Genomic DNA, 17,504 nt, shown 5'->3' on the forward strand with positions numbered 1-17,504 from the left:
GCATTAACCAAGATGCCTTGCGGTGTGCAAGGCGAGAGGATTCCTGCAAGAAAGGGCGGGACTCTATTTTTTGAATAAAAAGCAGATGTCCAAAACCACGCTGTTGATGTCCTCATTCTGATTGGCTCTTGAGAAAGGAAGAAATTTCGAAACGCGTCGAGCCTTTTGCCATGGTCGAAATTAAGGTCTGGTACCTGTGGCTGATCCTGCATTTCGAGAATATGCTGGCGTGAGGGCTCTCCCACCCTGGGCAACTTTGATGTTTGAATGTAATGCGGCTTGGTCCAAGTCGCGGGATTGCCCCGCTGCAGTTTGCAGACCTGTGCAGTCAGAAAACTCCGGCTCACGTTTGGGACACCAGCACTCAACTACAGGAGGTTACGTAAAGCCACGGGTGCTGTGCCCATTTCAACCTGGACCCACTAGGGTTTTATTTATTCAGTGTGGCCCCCAACAGCACCCACTTGGGCTATACTTATGGCTTTTGGACTGCATTAACCAAGATGCCTTGCGGTGTGCAAGGCGAGAGGATTCCTGCAAGAAAGGGCGGGACTCTATTTTTTTAATAAAAAGCAGATGTCCAAAACCACGCTGTTGATGTCCTCATTCTGATTGGCTCTTGAGAAAGGAAGAAATTTTGAAACGCGTCGAGCCTTTTGCCATGGTCGAAATTAAGGGCTGGTACCTGTGGCTGATCCTGCATTTCGAGAATATGCTGGTGTGAGGGCTCTCCCACCCTGAGCAACTTTGATGTTTGAATGTAATGCGGCTTGGTCCAAGTCGCGGGATTGCCCCGCTGCAGTTTGCAGACCTGTGCAGTCAGAAAACTCCGGCTCACGTTTGGGACACCAGCACTCAACTACAGAAGGTTACGGAAAGCCGCGGGTGCTGTGCCCATTTCAACCTGGACGCACTAGGGTTTTATTCATTCAGTGTGGCCCCCAACAGCACCCACTTGGGCTATACTTATGGCTTTTGGACTGCATTAACCAAGATGCCTTGCGGTGTGCAAGGCGAGAGGATTCCTGCAAGAAAGGGCGGGACTCGATTTTTTGAATAAAAAGCAGATGTCCAAAACCACGCTGTTGATGTCCTCATTCTGATTGGCTCTTGAGAAAGGAAGAAATTTCGAAACGCGTCGAGCCTTTTGCCATGGTCACAATTAAGGGCTGGTACCTGTGGCTGATCCTGCATTTCGCGAATATGCTGGCGTGAGGGCTCTCCCACTCTGGGCAACTTTGATGTTTGAATGTAATGCGGCTTGGTCCAAGTCGCGGGATTGCCCCGCTGCAGTTTGCAGACCTGTGCAGTCCGAAAACTCCGGCTCACGTTTGGGACACCAGCACTCAACTACCGGAGGTTACGTAAAGCCGCGGGTGCTGTGCCCATTTCAACCTGGACCCACTAGGGTTTTATTCATTCAGTGTGGCCCCCAACAGCACCCACTTGGGCTATACTTATGGCTTTTGGACTGCATTAACCAAGATGCCTTGCGGTTTGCAAGGCGAGAGGATTCCTGCAAGAAAGGGCGGGACTCGATTTTTTGAATAAAAAGCAGATGTCCAAAACCACGCTGTTGATGTCCTCATTCTGATTGGCTCTTGAGAAAGGAAGAAATTTCGAAACGCGTCGAGCCTTTTGCCATGGTCGAAATTAAGGGCTGGTACCTGTGGCTGATCCTGCATTTCGAGAATATGCTGGCGTGAGGGCTCTCCCACCCTGGGCAACTTTGATGTTTGAATGTAATGCGGCTTGGTCCAAGTCGCGGGATTACCCCGCTGCAGTTTGCAGACCTGTGCAGTCAGAAAACTCCGGCTCACGTTTGGGACACCAGCACTCAACTACAGGAGGTTACGTAAAGCTGCGGGTGCTGTGCCCATTTCAACCTGGACCCACTAGGGATTTATTCATTCAGTGTGGCCCCCAACAGCACCCACTTGGGCTATACTTATGGCTTTTGGACTGCATTAACCAAGATGCCTTGCGGTGTGCAAGGCGAGAGGATTCCTGCAAGAAAGGGCAGGACTCTATTTTTTGAATAAAAAGCAGATGTCCAAAACCACGCTGTTGATGTCCTCATTCTGATTGGCTCTTGAGAAAGGAAGAAATTTCGAAACGCGTCGAGCCCTTTGCCATGGTCAAAATTAAGGGCTGGTACCTGTGGCTGATCCTGCATTTCGAGAATATGCTGGCGTGAGGGCTCTCCCACCCTGGGCAACTTTGATGTTTGAATGTAATGCGGCTTGGTCCAAGTCGCAGGATTGCCCCGCTGCAGTTTGCAGACCTGTGCAGTCAGAAAACTCCGGCTCACGTTTGGGACACCAGCACTCAACTACAGGAGGTTACGTAAAGCCGCGGGTGCTGTGCCCATTTCAACCTGGACCCACTAGGGTTTTATTCATTCAGTGTGGCCCCCAACAGCACCCACTTGGGCTATACTTATGGCTTTTGGACTGCATTAACCAAGATGCCTTGCGGTGTGCAAGGCGAGAGGATTCCTGCAAGAAAGGGCGGGACTCTATTTTTTGAATAAAAAGCAGATGTCCAAAACCACGCTGTTGATGTCCTCATTCTGATTGGCTCTTGAGAAAGGAAGAAATTTCGAAACGCGTCGAGCCTTTTGCCATGGTCGAAATTAAGGGCTGGTACCTGTGGCTGATCCTGCATTTCGAGAATATGCTGGCGTGAGGGCTCTCCCACCCTGGGCAACTTTGATGTTTGAATGTAATGCGGCTTGGTCCAAGTCGCGGGATTGCCCCGCTGCAGTTTGCAGACCTGTGCAGTCAGAAAACTCCGGCTCACTTTTGGGACACCAGCACTCAACTACAGAAGGTTACGTAAAGCCGCGGGTGCTGTGCCCATTTCAACCTGGACCCACTAGGGATTTATTCATTCAGTGTGGTCCCCAACAGCACCCTCTTGGGCTATACTTATGGCTTTTGGACTGCATTAACCAAGATGCCTTGCGGTGTGCAAGGCGAGAAGATTCCTGCAAGAAAGGGCGGGACTCTATTTTTTGAATAAAAAGCAGATGTCCAAAACTACGCTGTTGATGTCCTCATTCTGATTGGCTCTTGAGAAAGGAAGAAATTTCGATACGCGTCGAGCCTTTTGCCATGGTCGAAATTAAGGGCTGGTACCTGTGGCTGATTCTGCATTTCGAGAATATGCTGGCGTGAGGGCTCTCCCACCCTGGGCAACTTTGATGTTTGAATGTAATGCGGCTTGGTCCAAGTCGTGGGATTGCCCCGCTGCAGTTTGCAGACCTGTGCAGTCAGAAAACTCCGGCTCACGTTTGGGACACCAGCACTCAACTACAGGAGGTTACGTAAAGCTGCGGGTGCTGTGCCCATTTCAACCTGGACCCACTAGGGTTTTATTCATTCAGTGTGGCCCCCAACAGCACCCACTTGGGCTATACTTATGGCTTTTGGACTGCATTAACCAAGATGCCTTGCGGTGTGCAAGGCGAGAGGATTCCTGCAAGAAAGGGCGGGACTCTATTTTTTTAATAAAAAGCAGATGTCCAAAACCACGCTGTTGATGTCCTCATTCTGATTGGCTCTTGAGAAAGGAAGAAATTTTGAAACGCGTCGAGCCTTTTGCCATGGTCGAAATTAAGGGCTGGTACCTGTGGCTGATCCTGCATTTCGAGAATATGCTGGTGTGAGGGCTCTCCCACCCTGAGCAACTTTGATGTTTGAATGTAATGCGGCTTGGTCCAAGTCGCGGGATTGCCCCGCTGCAGTTTGCAGACCTGTGCAGTCAGAAAACTCCGGCTCACGTTTGGGACACCAGCACTCAACTACAGAAGGTTACGGAAAGCCGCGGGTGCTGTGCCCATTTCAACCTGGACGCACTAGGGTTTTATTCATTCAGTGTGGCCCCCAACAGCACCCACTTGGGCTATACTTATGGCTTTTGGACTGCATTAACCAAGATGCCTTGCGGTGTGCAAGGCGAGAGGATTCCTCCAAGAAAGGGCGGGACTCTATTTTTTGAATAAAAAGCAGATGTCCAAAACCACGCTGTTGATGTCCTCATTCTGATTGGCTCTTGAGAAAGGAAGAAATTTCGAAACGCGTCGAGCCTTTTGCCATGGTCACAATTAAGGGCTGGTACCTGTGGCTGATCCTGCATTTCGCGAATATGCTGGCGTGAGGGCTCTCCCACTCTGGGCAACTTTGATGTTTGAATGTAATGCGGCTTGGTCCAAGTCGCGGGATTGCCCCGCTGCAGTTTGCAGACCTGTGCAGTCCGAAAACTCCGGCTCACGTTTGGGACACCAGCACTCAACTACCGGAGGTTACGTAAAGCCGCGGGTGCTGTGCCCATTTCAACCTGGACCCACTAGGGTTTTATTCATTCAGTGTGGCCCCCAACAGCACCCACTTGGGCTATACTTATGGCTTTTGGACTGCATTAACCAAGATGCCTTGCGGTTTGCAAGGCGAGAGGATTCCTGCAAGAAAGGGCGGGACTCGATTTTTTGAATAAAAAGCAGATGTCCAAAACCACGCTGTTGATGTCCTCATTCTGATTGGCTCTTGAGAAAGGAAGAAATTTCGAAACGCGTCGAGCCTTTTGCCATGGTCGAAATTAAGGGCTGGTACCTGTGGCTGATCCTGCATTTCGAGAATATGCTGGCGTGAGGGCTCTCCCACCCTGGGCAACTTTGATGTTTGAATGTAATGCGGCTTGGTCCAAGTCGCGGGATTACCCCGCTGCAGTTTGCAGACCTGTGCAGTCAGAAAACTCCGGCTCACGTTTGGGACACCAGCACTCAACTACAGGAGGTTACGTAAAGCTGCGGGTGCTGTGCCCATTTCAACCTGGACCCACTAGGGATTTATTCATTCAGTGTGGCCCCCAACAGCACCCACTTGGGCTATACTTATGGCTTTTGGACTGCATTAACCAAGATGCCTTGCGGTGTGCAAGGCGAGAGGATTCCTGCAAGAAAGGGCAGGACTCTATTTTTTGAATAAAAAGCAGATGTCCAAAACCACGCTGTTGATGTCCTCATTCTGATTGGCTCTTGAGAAAGGAAGAAATTTCGAAACGCGTCGAGCCCTTTGCCATGGTCGAAATTAAGGGCTGGTACCTGTGGCTGATCCTGCATTTCGAGAATATGCTGGCGTGAGGGCTCTCCCACCCTGGGCAACTTTGATGTTTGAATGTAATGCGGGTTGGTCCAAGTCGCAGGATTGCCCCGCTGCAGTTTGCAGACCTGTGCAGTCAGAAAACTCCGGCTCACGTTTGGGACACCAGCACTCAACTACAGGAGGTTACGTAAAGCCGCGGGTGCTGTGCCCATTTCAACCTGGACCCACTAGGGTTTTATTCATTCAGTGTGGCCCCCAACAGCACCCACTTGGGCTATACTTATGGCTTTTGGACTGCATTAACCAAGATGCCTTGCGGTGTGCAAGGCGAGAGGATTCCTGCAAGAAAGGGCGGGACTCTATTTTTTGAATAAAAAGCAGATGTCCAAAACCACGCTGTTGATGTCCTCATTCTGATTGGCTCTTGAGAAAGGAATAAATTTCGAAACGCGTCGAGCCTTTTGCCATGGTCGAAATTAAGGGCTGGTACCTGTGGCTGATCCTGCATTTCGAGAATATGCTGGCGTGAGGGCTCTCCCACCCTGGGCAACTTTGATGTTTGAATGTAATGCGGCTTGGTCCAAGTCGCGGGATTGCCCCGCTGCAGTTTGCAGACCTGTGCAGTCAGAAAACTCCGGCTCACTTTTGGGACACCAGCACTCAACTACAGAAGGTTACGTAAAGCCGCGGGTGCTGTGCCCATTTCAACCTGGACCCACTAGGGATTTATTCATTCAGTGTGGTCCCCAACAGCACCCTCTTGGGCTATACTTATGGCTTTTGGACTGCATTAACCAAGATGCCTTGCGGTGTGCAAGGCGAGAAGATTCCTGCAAGAAAGGGCGGGACTCTATTTTTTGAATAAAAAGCAGATGTCCAAAACTACGCTGTTGATGTCCTCATTCTGATTGGCTCTTGAGAAAGGAAGAAATTTCGATACGCGTCGAGCCTTTTGCCATGGTCGAAATTAAGGGCTGGTACCTGTGGCTGATTCTGCATTTCGAGAATATGCTGGCGTGAGGGCTCTCCCACCCTGGGCAACTTTGATGTTTGAATGTAATGCGGCTTGGTCCAAGTCGTGGGATTGCCCCGCTGCAGTTTGCAGACCTGTGCAGTCAGAAAACTCCGGCTCACGTTTGGGACACCAGCACTCAACTACAGGAGGTTACGTAAAGCTGCGGGTGCTGTGCCCATTTCAACCTGGACCCACTAGGGTTTTATTCATTCAGTGTGGCCCCCAACAGCACCCACTTGGGCTATACTTATGGCGTTTGGACTGCATTAACCAAGATGCCTTGCGGTGTGCAAGGCGAGAGGATTCCTGCAAGAAAGGGCGGGACTCTATTTTTTGAATAAAAAGCAGATGTCCAAAACCACGCTGTTGATGTCCTCATTCTGATTGGCTCTTGAGAAAGGAAGAAATTTCGAAACGCGTCGAGCCTTTTGCCATGGTCGAAATTAAGGTCTGGTACCTGTGGCTGATCCTGCATTTCGAGAATATGCTGGCGTGAGGGCTCTCCCACCCTGGGCAACTTTGATGTTTGAATGTAATGCGGCTTGGTCCAAGTCGCGGGATTGCCCCGCTGCAGTTTGCAGACCTGTGCAGTCAGAAAACTCCGGCTCACGTTTGGGACACCAGCACTCAACTACAGGAGGTTACGTAAAGCCACGGGTGCTGTGCCCATTTCAACCTGGACCCACTAGGGTTTTATTCATTCAGTGTGGCCCCCAACAGCACCCACTTGGGCTATACTTATGGCTTTTGGACTGCATTAACCAAGATGCCTTGCGGTGTGCAAGGCGAGAGGATTCCTGCAAGAAAGGGCGGGACTCTATTTTTTTAATAAAAAGCAGATGTCCAAAACCACGCTGTTGATGTCCTCATTCTGATTGGCTCTTGAGAAAGGAAGAAATTTTGAAACGCGTCGAGCCTTTTGCCATGGTCGAAATTAAGGGCTGGTACCTGTGGCTGATCCTGCATTTCGAGAATATGCTGGCATGAGGGCTCTCCCACCCTGGGCAACTTTGATGTATATATATATATATATATATATATATATATATATATATTTATATATATATATATATATATTCCCTGAAAAAAACAAAGGTTACAGGGACGTTGTAGTTAGGCTTAGGTTTCACTCAAATTCAGCAGTTATAGTTAGCTGAGCTAACTATAACTCGCGCCCCCATAATGCACTGCTTATCACCTTACATATTACATCACTCATGACATGGTCAGTGACATCACTGATGACATCTCAAATGACATCACTGATGACATCTTCCAGTGATTGTGACTGTTTTTAAAAAGTTTATAAGTGTTAAATATATATACCAAGGGGTCTTGGTGAATCAGTGGGTGTATGATTGCTTGTAGGGATGATTCAGTGGGTGTGTGATTGACTGTATAAGGGAGTGCTTATGGTCTCAGTGAATGTATGGGTGAGTGACTGGTTGTGTGTATCTGTCTGTCAGTTGGTGTCTAAATGGATGTATGGGTGTGTGAGTGGGTATGTGAGTTTATGTATGAGTGAGAGATTGGGTGTCTGAATACCTCTATGGGTATCTGAGTATCTGTGTGGGTCAATGATGAGTGAGTGGGTGACTCAGTGGCTGTATACGTTAGTCAGTGCATGTGAGTGGGGCTTAATGGGTGAGTGTGTGTGTGTATGGCTGTGTCAGTGAGTGTGTGCATGTCTCATTAGTATATGTGTGAGTAACTGGGTAAGTGAAAGGCAGTATAGATGAGTGATGGGGTTTATAATTTACTGTATGAGTGAGCAAGTAAATCTGGGAGTGGCTATATGGGTGAGTGTGTGCTGTGTCAGTGACTGTATAGGTTAGTGAGTATGCATTAGGATATGCATGAGTAAGTTAGTAAGTGCGTGTGTAACTATATGGGGAGTAAGTGGCTATGTGACTAACTGTATGGGAGAGTGAGTATGTGTTTAAGTAGCTCTATTGGTGACTGGCTCAGTGTATGAATGGATGTATGGGTGTATGAGTAGATATGCCAGTGGTTGTTTTAGTGAGTGAGTGAGTTTATGAGTCTTTGTATGGATGAGTGAGTGGGTATGTGTGTTGTTGTATAAATCAGTGAGTGGCTGTGTGAGTATTGGTATGTGTTTTTGAATGGGTTTGAGAATGATAGTGTGGAAGTTGGAGTGAATGTTTGAAAGGTTATATTGGGCTGTGAGTTGATTCATCAGAGATTCTGTGGATGATGTCACCAGTGATGTCATTTGAGATGTCATTAGTGATATCATCAGTGATGTCACTGACCATGCCCTGAGTGATGTAATATGTAAAGTCTTATGCAGTGCATTGCGGGGGTGCAAGTTATAGTTAGCTCCGCTAATTGTTTAGTTATATATTTAAAGGTTTTATATAGTGCTAGCTGGACCCTGAGGTATCAAAGCGCTTTACAGACTCAGGAGCACGCAAAAATCATAGGTTCAAGATTACATAAAATATAAAACAAGGGAAGTATATTTCTAAATAGGAGCACACAATAACATATACAGAGAAACAATTGTAAGGCGATGCAGGATGGAAATTACTGAAATTAGGTCCAATCAAAAACAAATTGGGGACCATGGAGAGAAGGACATCAGGAACAATAAAGATGAGCACAAAGAAAGAAATAGCCAACAGATCAACAGAAGTATGAACTGATCACAATAGCCTATTTAGACCAGGTTCAGTTTGAATCCCGGGCTCCAGTATTTATTGAGGAGATGGTATTTCAGGTCTCTTTTGTAACCCAGGAAGGAGGGGTTGCAGCGAAGGTCCCTCAGAAGGCTGGGAGCATTACCTGAAAAAGAGAAAGTCTGGGTAATTTTCCATTTTAGTTTGGGAGGCATGAGAAGAAGAGCGGTAGAGCTTTTCATAGGTTTGGAACTTCCTGCTTTTGTGAGTTTGTTGTCTAAATAGTCAGGGGAATGAGAGTGAAATGCAGGCAGTCTTGTAGCTGCATTTTCCTTCAATTGGAAGTCAGTTTAGGGACTTGAGGTCAGGCGTGACGTGTTCATACCAGTTGAAGTCTGTTATAAGCTGGGCGGCCACATTAAGTACTGATCTGAGGGGGGCAAGGTGAGTGTTCGGGGTCCCTATGAGGAGAGCATTCCCGTAGTCAAGTTTAGAGAGGATTAGAGATTGCACGACCCATTTGAAATCTTCCGATGAAATGAATGGTTTAATTTTTTTGAGGTGTTTAAGTGTGTAAAGTGCTCCTTTGGCTCAGTTTTTCATAAGATCCTTCAGTGACAAATTTTTGTCCAGGATGAGGCCTATGGATTTAGCTGAGTTGGATAGAGTGAGAGAACAGTTTAGGGCCTTAAGGTCACTGATCCAGCCTTGGATTGGAAGGTGATTACTTTTCCAGGAGAATAGAATAACTTCTGTTTTGTTGGGATTTAATTTTATATGGTTGGATTAAAACCAGAATTGAATCTTACTCAATGTGATGTTGAGATGTAGGATGTTGCTGTGTGATTTGATTTTGTAGTGGAGTTGCGTGTCGCCTGCAAAGAGGTGACATTTGATCCTTGCTTGTTTTAGGATGATAGTATGGGGTTCCATGAAGAGGTTGAAAAGTGAGGGGGAGAAAATTTAGACTTGGGGGACACCAAGAGAGAAAGGAGTAGGTTTCGAGAGGCAAGAATTGATTTTGATTTGTTGTGTTTGATGTAGAAGGTAAGAACTGGACCATTGTAAAACTGTGCCATTGAAGCCGGAGCGTATCTTCAGCGATTCCAGTAAGGATGAGTGGTTGACTGTATTGAAAGCAGCTGAGCGGTTCAGTATGATGAGAAGGCAAGCATTTCCATTCTCTAAGGATCGATGTATGTCATCTGCAATGTTGAGCATGGCGGTTTCTGTGCTACAGTCTTTCCTGAAAGCAGATTGGAAGGAGTCGAGTAGGTTGTATTCGCCTATGTGTCTGTCGAGTTGTTGTAAGATGCATTTCTCCATGGTTTTAGCTAGGAACAGGAGGTTAGAGATAGGGATATGGTTGTTGAGATCTTTAAAGTCTGCAATAGGGTTTTTGAGTATAGGTGTGATTTGACCTAGTTGGAGGGAATCCCGTACACACCCAGAGGTGATGGAGGTATTAATGATTTTGGTCCAATACGGGGCGACGATGTGGTTTAGGTTATGTACTATTTTTGCAGTGTGAGGATCTTTGGTGTGGGAAGTCAGATTTAATTTCGCAATAGTAATATTAAAGACTTCTAGCTCAGTCATGGGTTTGAAATTTAACCATTTAGCATAGTTTTTCAAGTGTTAAAAAGGTTGTCGTCTGTTTCAATTGGTGTTGATTGATTATTGAAAAGTTCTGGTGGTCTGGCTTTTGTGGAGGGAAGAGTGTCAGTGAGAGTGGTTAGCAGGGGAGGAAGGGTAGTGACTTGATGGAAGAATTGATACATTTTAGTGATTTTGTATGTGAAGTGCTGGCAATTTCATCACCTTGTTCTTTGGAGGCTATTATTTTGTGTGGGGCAGATGTATTGTTTGACAATGTTAAAGAGCTCTCTGGGCATGTTCTTTGCACGGTCAAGTTGGATACAGAAGAAGGAGGCTTTTTCTCTAAAAATGTGCTTCTTGTATTCTAACCTAGCAGCTCTGAGGCGAGTTAGATGTAATGAGGTGGGGTTTTGTATCCATGTCCTTTCTGCTAGACTGAGTTGTTTTATTTTGTTGTTGAGATCAGAGTTAAACCATAATTTAGATTGGATTGATCTTTGTTGTTTGAGTTTGAGCGGTGCAACTTGGTTGAGAACTTCTGTGATCACCTTGTTGAAGAGTGCAGTGAGCTCATTTGTGTTGTGAGAGTGAGGGAGATGTTGAAGTTGTGTACTAATCTTGCATTCAAGTTCTGTTAAAGTGACTTGTTTGAGGTTTCTGGTCCACAGCTTAGGTTTGTTTGTTAAGTCCAAGTGAAATTTGGCGATGGTCTTGATGTTGAATAGTAGGAGATAATGGTCAGACCACTTAATGGGTATCGTGTCATTAAGGGAGACCAGTTCATTACTTGTGATAATAGCGTCTAGAATAGCGCCTTTGATGTGGGTTGGTTTGATGCAGAGTTACTGTAGACCATTCACCTCAAGAAGGTTCATGAGGCGCCTGACTGTGGTGTCTTCTGAATTGCTCCAATAAGGGAGAACTGAGTATGTAGGTCAGATAACTCTTCAGCGAAGAGTGGGTGATCGCCAGGCGGTTGATAGATAGTGTGCTTTGATGGGTGGGGAGCCTTTATCGTTAAGATCAACGCCGAGGTATTCAAAGGTTGAGTATTCAGTATTCTTTAGAATGGAGAGTTGGATTTCTGCATTGTGGATTATGACTAGACCTCCACCTGTTCTTTCAGTCCTGTACATTTAGTGGATCAGTTATATTTAATCTCAACATTTAACAAGACACAGAATAATTTAAAATGGTAATTCTTGCAGTTTTAGAAGAATAAGAAGTAAATATTGATGACTTATTTGGACTAACTTACAAATGGGACCATAACTGTGAAGATTGCTCATTTACATCTACCACTGAAATAAATGGTGAGAGATTCCTATACTTAACACTACCAGATTGCAAAACAGTGCCTTTTGACAGATTGATTAAAACAGCAATCATAAATCTGGCCCACTTACATTGTAGATCAGAGGTTATACCCACATTGCAAATACAAAGAAATGGAAAATACCCCATAATAATCCTGTAACAATGTAGTGCAGGTGGATCTAAATTGGAAACTGAAATTACAAACTTCAAAGCAGGTCAAATATAAATTTCTGGAAGAAATGACACAACACTGGCTATCATCTTAATATAACATGTGGACATCACACTGTTTATTTAAAGAGTGACAGCTGATGAATGGATTGCAATGATACCAACCTTAAATTCAAAGCTAAATTGCTGTTCAAACTATGACTTTCTTATCTCTTGTTTCTTCAACCAAAGTTCTAAGGATTTCTTCGGTATATTGGGAATGATGTCCTTAAAAGTAGTCTAAAATACAGCAGTCCTTTTATCTTCTGCAAAAGAGTTCATATAACATGTATATAACACAGTATAGTTAAAGTAAAAAACTGGAAGAATACAATGAATTATAGCAACCTTAAATTGAAACCAAAAATGCTGTTTTCTTCCTTCAAAGAAAGTGTTACATGCTATTTCTCCCCCCCAAAAAAGAAGGGGCTTATTTATGAGTCCCTGTGTCACCTTTGCACTCCTGTTGCATCACTTTTTGTGACTCAGCGGTGGTGTAAAAAATGCACCACATTGGGCTCTATTTACAAAGTGACGCATCTAAGCAGATGCGTCGCTTTGTAAAGCTCTGCACTACTTTATACATGCCTCAGGTATAATGTATGCAGGGTGGGTGTTGCCCCGCAAAAATCCTCATAGAAGTGACACAGTGAAATCTATGAGATTTCACTGCGCCACTTCTAGGACACTAATGCTTCAATATCTTACGCCTGCCTCACAGCAGATGTAAGACTGACGCAGGAGTGACATTTTGAAAAAGATCTTCAAAATTCAAGTGTAGAATGCATTTATTCATAGTACTGTACCAGGTATAATAATGATAGAAAGTGTTTTCAGATATATTTGTTTATATTAGTAGAATAAGTATAGGTAAAACAAATGAGTAGCAAATTGTAGTGAGTGCAAAGCATAGCAACACATATTTACAATGATGTACTGTACATTTCTCTTTTTATTTTTGTACAACCTATACAATAGTTTTTCCCCCTCTGTTTGATGAAGATGTTGCATACAGACCACCATGTACGGTTAAGTAGTATGAAAGCTGAGAACAGTAAAAAAGGAAAATGTATATTTTGATCACACTGTAATACAGTGTTATATTATAAGAAATATGTATTGGTATTATGCTGTAATTTTCAAGATCAAATAATGATATATTTTTCTGTCCTTTCCTTTACAACAGTGGCTACATTTCAATGTTCTAAGATGCTATGTTATGTAATGCTATTTGTAAAGCACAGCATATACCTGGAGGTGTCTTGGTGCTGAATATATAAGAAGCGATGGGCAGAAGAGAGAACCTACTGATTGAAGAGTCAAGTTTTCAAAAGTTTCCTGAACTGGGGCAGAGAAGGAGCAGACCTAAGATCCAGTGGAAGGAGATTCCAGGATGTGGTTGCTCTAACCGCAATGCTGCAACCACCCCATTTAGATTTTTTTAATCTGATAGAGTTTATTCTGAAGGAGCCTGCTGATCTTAGGTTTCTTGTTGGAATGTACCATGATAAGGCTTTCTTCAGGAAGGAAGGTCCTGAATCGTGGAGGGCCTTATATGTAAGACAGAGGGCCTTAAACTTGATTTGGTATTTGACTCTTAGCCAATGAAGATCTTAAGAGAAAAATAAACAGAGTGGTGTCCAGGCAAATCCAAATTTTGAAGAATCTGCAATTTGTTCAGGTATTGAGCTTGTAAGCCAATGTAGAGGCCATTGCAGTAGTCGGTCTTGGACAATACCAGAGTGGAAATGACGGATATCCTCACTGAGATTGGAAGAAAGATAAATATTTTTTTTAGTATTCTCAAGGTATTATACAAAGAGGAGACCACTGCATTGTTTTGATTGCCTAGGAGTAAACGATCATCAATCATGACACCTAAACTCTTGGCTTTTCTGGTGGGAGCAGGAAGGAGGCCCATGTCAGCTGGCCAGCACGGAGCTTTCCAGAAGTTCGGATTATTGCCGATTAAAATCACCTCAGTTTTTACAGCATTGAGCTTTAAGGTGGTGTTTGTTCATCTAGCCATAAATATATTTCATGCAATCATGAATGCAAAGACACGTATGGTTGGCATCGTTGGAAGCTGATAACACAATTTGCGAATCATCCGCATAAGATGTTGACTTTGTTTTCCCTTTTTGACAGGAAGGATGAAACTAGTTTTAAGGCAAGATTTTTTTTTATAACTTTTGCTTCCAAGCGATCAACATGGAATGATCAACCGTATCAAACGCAGCAGACAGGTCCAACAGGATAAGGGCGGCTGACCCCCCCACCCTCATCCAGGATAAAGTTAAGCTCTTCAGTGGCCTTTATCAAGGCAGTCTCTGCACTCTGTTTGGATCTGAATCCGAATTGAGTGGGATCCAGGCAGCTAGAGTCCTTAATGAACTGATTTAATTCAGTGTTCATCACTTTCTCAACTATTTTTGCAGGGAAGGGACGTCTAGAAATAGCCCGATAATTGGCTGGGTCTTCGGGTTCCAGATTAGTTTTTTTCAAGCAAACAGGCGTTTGTAAGTTTCTCTCCTGTGGGAGTCATATTGGACTCTCCATTTCCTCTCTCGGCGTCTACAACCTTTTTTTTTAAGCCTAAGGGCCTCTGAGAACCAGGGAGCAGACGGACAGGTCCCGCAAAGTCCACCTATTTTTGTCAGGACTAAGTGGGAATAGGCAGAGTTAAGCCAGGTGGAATAAGTCCAGTGGGCATGAGATCACCGGTTGTTGCTATAGTTGATTTTGATCAACTTTTATCCAGGATCTATACTGGGCTGATATAGGCCTCTTATTCGGGGCTGTGTAAGTAGTATGGCAATTTATCTTGAAAAAGATGGCAGAGGGATCGGGCCAAATCAGTGGAAGTACTTTGAGACTGGAGATATCAATGGCGTTTGAGAACAGCGCATCAAGCGTATCACCACCACGGTGAGTGGGATCAGTACTATGGAGTTTAAGATCAAAGGCATCCATGATTTCTATTAATGAGACTCTATCCTTGTCTTCCATTTGTTATAAGTGAAAATTAAAATCCCTGAGGACCATAAAATTGGCATCGCGGATATCTGACTCGAGTAAGGAGCTTTTGCAGTTTAAAAAGCCGGCTTTAGCACCGGGAGGGCGATAAATAAGAGAGCCTCAAAAGGTGTAATTCTTTGTAAGCTAGAGTTTGAAGGACAGTGCTTCACAGTCCTCCGACTGTATAGTAGTGAATTTGGCACTAAATGTATCCCGGTCGATGACCTCCAATCCCCCTCGTCTTTTGATTGGACGGTCTTGTCTATGCAGTCGTTACCCGGAAGGCGTGGCTGCGAGAAGTTCAGGTATCGAAGTATTAGTGGCCCAGATTTCTGAGATAAATAGAATGTCAGATTTATGAGAATCAATAAGATCTGCTACTTCCAGTGCATGTTTTACAAGTGAACGAGCATTAATTAAGGTGCAAATTATGACCGTAGAATCCTGTTTTTCAGATGATTCCTGGCTGAAACTGAGTGAGCTGACAGAGGCGAAAGGGCCAAGCAGCAGGAAACCACAGGAGGAGCAGATTCCTTCGGAACCCTGACAGAGAGCTAGTGAATTCAAACAGTAGCAGTTGAGATCCTGTGTATTAAAATCATGAAGTTCCTTACTTGTAAAGAAGATTCCAGTCCTGGAATCCGATGTAAAACTGGCAGGGGATCTGGCACTAGACATGGTGGAGGTGCAGACGGGCGCAGATTGGCTTGCCTTTGGTGCGCCTTCGGAGCGCTTGTAGCGCGCCTGCTGCGCGTGTCCTAATACACATGCTGTTTAAATAGTCAGCAGTGGTGTCCATGCCGGAAGTTGGGATAACCAGAGGGAGGAGCTATGTCCCTCTGCTCAATTGGCAGGAACTGCCGCAGAGGACCGGGCACTGGGGAGCAAAGTAAAGTAGAATAAGGTAGACCTTTTAAAAGTTGTCTCAAAATATGTTTTCTACCTCAGACATATTGAGTACAGATGTCCATGAAGAGTGTGTTTATACATAAAGTGGTCTTGTGGTAAAACTTCTCATAACTTTCTTTCTTTTATTTTGTAAATAAACGTTTTATTATGAAATTGCAGAATTACAGTCACTCACACAACATCTCATTCAAACAGTTATTCTTACAAACACTCACATACCCACTTCTTCATTCATACAGTGTATCACACCATCACTTCTTTACTGAAATAGTCACAAATACACCCATTTACTGACTCAAAATGTACTCATACACACTCTCATTTACTTGTTCAGTGTTAAAAATAGAGATATATCATATGTATGTAACTCAACAGAGAGTCACTATTAGACTGACCCACTCGCTTATATTAGCATCTAACCATCCACTCAGACATACTAATACATCATATTTATCTAGGCTTACCCCTACACTCACTATCACAGCCTGAAAACAATCCACTTAGATACATATTTAGACAGCCACAGAGTCACTTAGAGTGATAGTTGTACAGCAACATACTTCCTTAAACATGGAAGGAAACAACACAATAGAGACTGAAACAGTCATTCATATATCTACAAAGACACTAACAAGTGAACCACATACACAACTGTCGCTTAAAACATGTCTCAGGACTGCTTCTACAGAATCTGGGTGTGCAGTTTCAATAGTAGGGCAAATTAACTTTATAAAGCAATTGTCAAGCATTATACTCCTCTTGAATTATATATAACTCACCTCCAAGGTATGCAGTAGGTAGGACATAGGCAGCAATTTATCTGCTCAAAAAATCAAACATATAATTTACAATTTGAGTTACTGACAACTGTAATTACAGACCCCTGTGGCCAATTATAGATCCGCGCTAAAAGTCACATTGGATCTTATTACTTATCTGTAAAAGGATACAGGCACTAATACACCCTGTCACACTCTCACAATAAGCCCTAACCATTCACTCAGATATAGAGATACATCAGATGTAGCTTGGCCTACTGGAGACAATTCTGCACATGCATACCCCAATATTCACTAACACAGCCAGTAAGCAATCCATGCAATCACTTAGATGTACGTTTACCCAGCCATAGAGACACTTAGGGCCCGATTAAGATGTTGGGTGCACTGCCACTGACAGGCTGTTGTGGCAGTCGCAAAAAAAGGGGGGGACAAGGAGCTGGATCTAGGTCCAGTGACTCGTGCTCCTGAAAACTAGAATCGTAGCTCGTGGGAGTCACAGTTCCTCTAAGACAGAAGTTGAGTAGAAAGTTGGAGCCTGGAGTCGTCCTCAAATTATAGTGTCTGGGGATAGTGTGTCCTTGTTTTGGTGCCCTCAAACACCCCAAATGATGCTGTCCTTGATCATTGGGCAGTGCTCCTCTTCGGGCAGGTGCTGCAATGCCCTATGGGTCCCCCAAAAGGTCACATTATCGGAGATATTTTAAGTGATAAAGCTGTAAGGGTGTGTGTGGGTCTGAGTGGCACTGGTGTCCTAGTGTGAAGTTAAAAGATGGCTTAAGGGGTGCCTAGTAAATTTAATAGGAAATAGCCCCACTGTCATCAGTAAAAAATCTGAAGGTGGTGCTGCTTGAGGGTGGGAATGGCCCTCGGTAGGTAGACAAGTGTCATACCCATAATGGGCATGTTGAAG

This window comes from Triturus cristatus, chromosome 10 (assembly GCF_964204655.1).
Source record: "Triturus cristatus chromosome 10, aTriCri1.1, whole genome shotgun sequence".
Lineage (NCBI taxonomy): Eukaryota > Metazoa > Chordata > Amphibia > Caudata > Salamandridae > Triturus > Triturus cristatus.